General features: G+C 32.2%; 1 long non-coding RNA gene across 1 annotated transcript in view; it reads right to left on the reverse strand.

The window, feature by feature from the left end:
• LOC135843351 (uncharacterized) overlaps positions 1-5,902 on the reverse strand; it is a 234,437-nt gene that overhangs the window by 37,040 nt on the left and 191,495 nt on the right. The gene's annotated exons all lie outside the window — the stretch shown is intronic.

Below are 5,902 nucleotides of genomic sequence, written 5' to 3' on the forward strand. Positions count from 1 at the left end.
TATTTCAGAATTCTGTGATATTTGTTTGCAAATTGGAAATTTTGCAAAAATTGAAATTTTTAAGACTTTTTTGCTCAAAAAATCACAACACTGCTGAAGTACGAGTTTATGAATTTATAAATAACTTGTTTTGCCTATTTTTTGATCATTGAGTTCATTTTGTTTTGAATTAAGAGTTTTCGTGTTTTTCAGCTTGAAAATCCTTTTTAGGGAAACGTTACTCGAACTGAAATGTTCGCATATTTTTTGCATACCTATTTTAGGTAAAAAAAATTGCATAGAATATTGCATATTTTCATTATGTTTCTGCATAAAAATCCCAGCTCTAGTTATTATGACTGGCTTGAAATTTGATAATTTTGAAAAAAATCATCATCAAAAATAAGAAAACGTTTGAATCGTTCAAATGATGGCCATAACACACAAAATACTCCAGTGGACGAACAAAAAAAATTATTATAACAAACTGCCCATCTTGAAAATTGAAGGGGCTAACTTGATTCAAAATTTTCAAATTTGGGATGCTTCAAATTTTGACGATTTCAAATTTTCAAATTGTTTACATCTTCAATTTTTAGGCAACCAGTCATAACACCGTTTTTGTTCATCTCTTCTAAGGTAAAATTTTGGCAGACAATTTCCCGAACACCCTGTAAATAATCGTACAGTAAGTATTGATCGAAATTATCCAAAAATCACGATTGATAAGATCAAAAATAAACTCTGAAAAGAATTCATAAATCCATTCAAAACATTGCTACGTCATTTTCACTCTCATTAGTAACTCCTGCTTTAAAAACACTTCAAAAAAACATCCCATAATTCGAATCCAACGTATACAACACTATCCTCGCCTAATTGGCATACCAAATCGAATTCATCAAAAAAGCCAACCAAACACCACACCACAGTAACCCAGTCTCGGTAATGTATTTTCTCAAATCTTGACCTCAATGTCGAAATTACCATACCTACAGCAAACGGTTATTGTACGTATTACGCAGAAGGACATTTTCAGTTTCACAAACCCACCGCACAAGTTGCATAGCTTGTATTTCTTAGGCGAAGCTAATTCAACCAAAGTATACACGAAACTCGGTCGCCTTATTCCACAATCCACATTCGCATCACAAAGGCGTTAATTGAACTTGTAAATAAAGTTGCCAGCCAAACGTGTCGAAGGCATTAGGCCGCAATATAAGTAATAATAATTGCCTATCGCCACAATACAGGAGACCAGCCGAGCACCGAGCTGTGTATAAAATCATGTTCTGTTCGTCGAATCACCGCACCTGTAGGGCTGCATGTACTCGTCGTAACCCACCATAGAGAAAAATTTTTCTGGCTTTGGCAGAGCACCAGACGTAGTACGTATTTTGTAGTATAATTGCCGCTGCTCGTATTCGCGTATTTCGTACTTATTGCTCGTGTCTTTACTGAGTACGAATACGAATATACGAATACGTTAAACACACATATTCGCAGCAATACGTACGTACGTCTACGTATAATGTAATCGCGAAATTTATTCATTAAAATTCAAAACACGGCCGCAATCATAATTTAAAACAAACTTTCTAATCTACAAACAAATTAGAATTTTTCAGTCTGTTGCACAAAATACGTTAAAATTCGATCCGTATTGTGGTCGTATCGTTACTCTTATACTGCTTAAACATAATTATCTTTTTTTTTTTTTTCGCTTTTCAGGTTAGTTACCTCTTTTTCGCATATAGCGAATCTATTTCGTTAATTAAACTAGTCGTGATTTTTTTTTTTTTACGAATAATACCCGAAAAACAACGCCGACCGTTTTTTTTCTTCGCAAATTATAATTTTAACGGAAAAATAAGAGAAATTCCCACGATGAGCTATGGCTTCCTTATATACTCTATTCCTGAGCATGAAATAATCGCATCTCTTAATTAATTAAGTTATTCTGCAAAATGTTTGACAAATTACCAAGTAGGTAGAATTTGCAACGAGGTTTAATATACCTACCTATCAACCACTGAAACAATGTTTTAATGAAATAACGAAACCGGTATTACTCGAGTTGCATATCGACGACGTAATTAAATAATTTTTGCACTTTATTGCTTCTCTTGTTTCTCGACAAATTAATTTATTTCGTTGGAAAGTTCATACATACAATGTAAGTACTGTAATAAAATTTTAAATAATGTTTCTTTTAGTTCTACAATAAAACTCCGGCTTTGAAGTGCAAGTGGATGTTTTATTCGCAATCGTATCAGCTATCGAGTCTCTAATTTCTGAAGAAAATTGAGAACTTGATGCAGGCTCTGAAATGACCTAAAACTATTAGGTTTTGAAATGGAATAATTATTCACACCGATTCACTTTGTTCGAAAAAAAATTGAGAAATAAAAAACAGCTTTTATAAATTTTAGAAAAATTCGCCTGTTTTCCTGAAAAAAATCACAAAAAAACGCAAAAATGGAATATCAAGCCCCCCCCCCTTCTTTACTGGCCCATTCGACGAAGTTCCTGAAAATTTGAAAAGAGAGAAAATGACATTCTCATCATCGAAAAAATAATTATTATTTCAAAAAATCTGTATTCCAGAGCAAAGAGGATGGAAGTCCATTTTTTGGATTTTGAGATTTTTACATCATTGGAAAGCTCTTGCAAACTTCTTTCTTTCCAATAATGTGAAGATCGCAAAACCGAAAAAAATCGACTTCCTTCCTTTTTGCTCTGGAGCACAAAAATCGTGTCTATTTCTATGCAGTTTTTTTTTCAGAATTCGCACAACAGGATTTTTCAAACAGTTATTCGAGTTTCATCTTTTGAATAATTCGTGAAGTTTTGGTGCGGAGGGTGAGAGGGAGAGGGGGAGGGGGATCACATCAATTCTCGACAAAAAATTCTTGTATTTTAGGAATTTGGAAAAAATATGTATTTCAAAATTATATTTTCAGTCCCCCTCGGCCCCACCCTCCCCCTAAATGAAGCAACAGGAAACACCAATTAAAAATGTAGCCCGTTTTCATTCGATTATTTTTGTCTAGAATTTTAAATTTCTTCCCAAGAATTGAACGAAACTTGTAAAATCCAAAATTCCCATTTTTCAAGATTTTTGAATCAGTAATTGGAGGAAGCACAAAATTCTTGAAGCTTTGGAAATATGGAGAAAATAAAATAAAATAGAAAATACTTCAAAATAAGATTTTCAGCTTAATCCTCCCCTTTCCCCCCAATTACTGCACAAATAGAACAGAAAAGAAATCACAAAATCCAGCCAATTTTCACTCAATTTTGTTTCAAATTTCAAATTATTTCTTTACCAAATTTGAACAAAATTCGGTCATTGAGGAGGGAAAAATTCCAAATTCTCTGACTATTCAGCGCTTAAGGGTTTTCAAAACAATTATTCGAGATTAATCATTGATCTATTAATTAAGTCGAGGTTGTTCGGGGAAAGGGGTTCAGATTCCCTTTCTTCTCCAGCCAGCCTAACAGAGCAGCACAAAATATAAATAAAAAAATTGACCAATTTCGATTCAATTATTTTCAAAATTTCAAATTTCTTTACAAAAATTGAAAAAAAATTGTTCACTTCGGAGGAAAAAATTCAAAATTCCCTGCATTGGGTTTTCAAAACAGCTATTTGAGATTCATTATTGTTCTATTAATTAAGATTAGGTTGATTGGCGGGGCGGGGGTGTAATATAATTGTTGTCATCAAAATTATTGTCACTTTTTAAGGATTTGTATAAAAAACTATAAAAAGGGGTTTTCACCCTCCCCTCTCCTCTCCTCTCCTCTCTCAAAAAACACAAATAAGATTTAGCCAATTTTCACTTTTTTTTTTTTTTTAGAACTTTAAATTTATTCACGAGAGATTACGAGATTAGATGAAATTCGCTGACTCTGGAAGAAGAAAATCCAAAATCTCCTCCACAATTTCTGGTTTTTTGAATTTTTTGCAAGATTCACAACTTGAACTGAACTTTTAAAAAAAATTCAATCACTTCCTCTTGGAATAATTTGAAAAAAGGAACACTCAAACCGTCATTTTTATACACCCCTCCAACCTTCTCTCCTCACAACTGAAGAAATTACTGATTACAAAAAAAATAGAGTGCAGTTCATTTTTACAGACCTAAATTTTTTTCCTTGCAATAAAAAGATGGATTGGAAACTGTTTCAAACCGTTTTGAGCAATTTTGAACTCTGAAGCCTTCAGCAGATCTTTGAAAGTTGAAATTCTTTCAAAAATTCAACTTGAAAAAGTTGAAAAGCTAGCTGAGTCGATTGGAGATAATTTCAAACCGTTCTGGAGCCTCCAGGGTACTTTAAAAATTCTAGATCGTTTAAAATTTTCATAAAAATTGCCCAAATTGACTTGAGCACGTATAAATGCGATTGATGCTTATTATAGTGACCCACAGCATGTTGAAATTAGGGTGTAATGTAAATTTTAGCATTCCAACTTCATTGAGTAAAATTTTGTGGAAATTTGTACTTCCAGAAATCTGCTGAAGGCTCCATGAATTGCTAGAAATGATTCGAAACTGTTTCCAATCAATTCGGGAGATCGAAAATAAGGTTGAACCAAGATTTCAGCTTTCAATGTCAAGTTGGTAAAATTTCCATTTTTTTTATGGTTCAAATTTTATTTTTAAAAATTTATTAAGAATCAAAAAATGCACTCAGCAAATGAAATTTTGGCTAGTGACGTATTTTTGCATATACTCTTTCAATTTTTAGCTTCGTACGATTCAAAACTTTCCCCATTGGTTGGAATACCTTTTACTTGTGGAGCTGTCGAATTATTCGGTTTTTTACGTTGACAGATCTGATACAAAAATCCTCCAATTTTTTTTTCATTTTCCAAAACTTTTGGACACTCAAATTCCTATCAGTCCAATCTAGTTGGTTTTGTGCACTTTATAAAACTTTAGTTTATTTAGAAGTGCAGCTGTTTCATCTTTTATCTGAGTGCCTGAGCAACTTTTCCGAATCTGACAAAAAATCTAAAAAATTTGAACTTACTTTGAAACGAAATCCATCAGTAATCCATTAATAAACACTCTGTTTTCTGAGCCACATCAAGTTCAAAATTTTACTCGTAGCAGGGAGCAAACATTTTCGAGTTTCATTCACCAAGTATTCAATTTCTGTTTCAAGAAAGTAGCTCCTAATCTGCTACTTTACCATTGAAACTCGTAGAGAAAAATAAACTTATTTAAAATGAAAAATTTGCTCTGCTGAATTGTTATAATAGTCTGAACAAATTCATTACTTCTTCTCTTTATTTTATATTATATTTCAACAAAATTTCACCATTTTTCAATCGTCTACAAAATCATCAATAATTCAATTCAACTTCAAAACTCAAACTCTAGCATTTTTTCAATCCATAATTTCTATCTTTTAAACCATATCCACACTCAGAAAAAATTCCAACAACACAAAAATTCAACATTTAAAAATCCCATCTTCTTTTCAACCAAAAAATCAACATTTTAATCTAATAAATAAAAAAATAATCTCAAAACAAAAACATAATCTTCGTACATCATACCATTCTCATCCAGTATAATACTAAAAAAGAAGACGTCAAACCTCACCACTGGTCAACTTGAATTACGTTTTTTTTTTTTTTTTTTTACAACATTGCTTGCGTGATAAAATACAATTAAACATCACACGAGGCAATTAGCAATGGTGCATGTTGCAAATAACACACGTACATTCGAACAGAGGAATTCATTAAGTAAATTTGTATGCACTTCGACATCTAACAATTGCAATATCTCGTACACGGTTTATCATACAATAGGGATAAAAATACCAACTCGCAACACCACAGCTTTTTATCTGACTCGACAAACAGAATCAGAAAAAATAAAATAGAAAAAAAATACACAAAACA

This window comes from Planococcus citri, chromosome 4 (assembly GCF_950023065.1).
Source record: "Planococcus citri chromosome 4, ihPlaCitr1.1, whole genome shotgun sequence".
In the NCBI taxonomy this organism is placed as follows: domain Eukaryota; kingdom Metazoa; phylum Arthropoda; class Insecta; order Hemiptera; family Pseudococcidae; genus Planococcus; species Planococcus citri.